The sequence below is a fragment of the Chelonoidis abingdonii genome, chromosome 26, assembly GCF_003597395.2.
Source record: "Chelonoidis abingdonii isolate Lonesome George chromosome 26, CheloAbing_2.0, whole genome shotgun sequence".
In the NCBI taxonomy this organism is placed as follows: Eukaryota; Metazoa; Chordata; order Testudines; family Testudinidae; genus Chelonoidis; species Chelonoidis abingdonii.
The window spans coordinates 13,189,834-13,191,600 of record NC_133794.1 but is presented as its reverse complement, the minus strand read 5'-3'; positions in this window follow the sequence as shown (position 1 = coordinate 13,191,600).

Here is a 1,767-nt window from a genome sequence, read left to right as displayed (position 1 = left end):
GTTGGGGTGCAATGTGCTTCGGGGGGTGGTGGGGCTCAGAGTAGGTTGGTCGGGGGGGGGAGAGCGGTCACTGACCCGGGGGAGGGAGCAAAATCCCCGTGGAGGAGAGCAAGCTGGGGGTCACCTGGGAGTGATGCAGCCTGCTAGTGGTGAGGGTGACCAGATGTCCCGATTTTGGGGTTGTTATATAGGCTTCTGTTACCCAATACCCCCATCCTGATTTTTCACATTTGCTGTCTGGCCACCCTACCAGTAGCAGATGCAGGTACATTAAAAAGTTAGGGGGGAGGGAACTTTCAAGCTTTCCTTAAAAATCTCTTCCCACCTCTCCCCCACAAAGAGAGACAGTGACATTAAAGAACAAAATCCAAACTAAACAGAGTGAGCAGCAGACATCTGCCTTCAGTGACATGGCCTTCATGTACATCCCAGCCCTGGTGATGGACACCATAAGCAGCTACATATACAGAACGCTGCATTTTGTATGCTGTCTATCACAGGCAAGATTTACCAGTTAGGCCAGGAAACTTTATACCATGTGGAAACTTTTATTTTGGTATAAGCATGGCTTTTTTTTTCATTTCTCTTAAGCCCCTTCCCCAGTGACATAAACTAAACCAAAAGAAGGCACTCATACTAGAATAAGAGTGTCCACACAGGAGATGAGACCAGAATAACTGTTGATATGTCTTAGTTTATACCAGTATAGATCTGAGTGTAGACAAACCTTTAGCCTGGTGTGTACTTTGGAAGAGGGACTTTATCTTCTTGGCTTCATATTTGTCCTCAAAAGACCTATGATTTGGGTGCTATGCAAGTCACACAGCTGGTTGAGATTTTTCAGCTTTCTTCAAAATCAAAATCTGTTGTGAAAACAGTTCAGTTTTGACATTTTGACCCCCTCAAAAATCAAAATTAATTATTTGGTTGAAAAATCTAAATTTTTCACCAAAAAATTATTTTTCAACCTGCTTTTATAAATGATCCTGCTCTCTCCAGTTAGGAGTGGGCCAGCCCTGCTGCTTTTCAGAAACCCACTTCTGCTGAAAAACTACTTTAAAATATATTTCAGCTGGAGCGGTTGGTGAAAATGAGGGAAGCTTGGAGTGCACCTGACCCTTTCTGTGAAGCTTGCTGAGGCAGCGTGGCCTGGTACATATAGGATGCCAGACTGGGACTTGGTCTGGCCAGCAAACTTTTAAATCAAAACAAACTGAAAAAATTCAGTCAGCTGCAGAAAACTGTGTGTTTACCTTTATCCCAGTGGTGAGGGTACTTGCTTGTACATGGTAAAGCCAGGGTTGAATCCCTACTCTTGCAGTAGAACTTGAACTCAAATCTCCCCCGACGAAGGTGAGCAGCCCAACCACCAGGCCGTAACCTAGTCTAGTCTCAAGCTCTCCTACTGAAGGTCTTCTACTTTGCATAAAAATATATAAATAAATATACAAATAAATTTGTTAGTCTCTACAATGCCACAAGTACTCCTGTCCTTTTTGCAGATACAGACTAACACGGCTGCTACTCTGAAACCTATAAAAATATAGTTCCAGATTGGGCCAGGGAAAGCAAAAACAACTGCTTAGCTTGGTGATTAAGGCACTCACCTGGGAAGTAGGAGATGTGGATTCAAATCTTCTGCCTGCCTGATTCAGAAGAGGGATTTAAATCCACATCTCCTACTTCCAGGTGAGTGCCTTAATCACCAGACTAAAGTGTCCTTGTCACTCTCTTTGGCTTTATAAAACTAACAACAAACCAACCAGG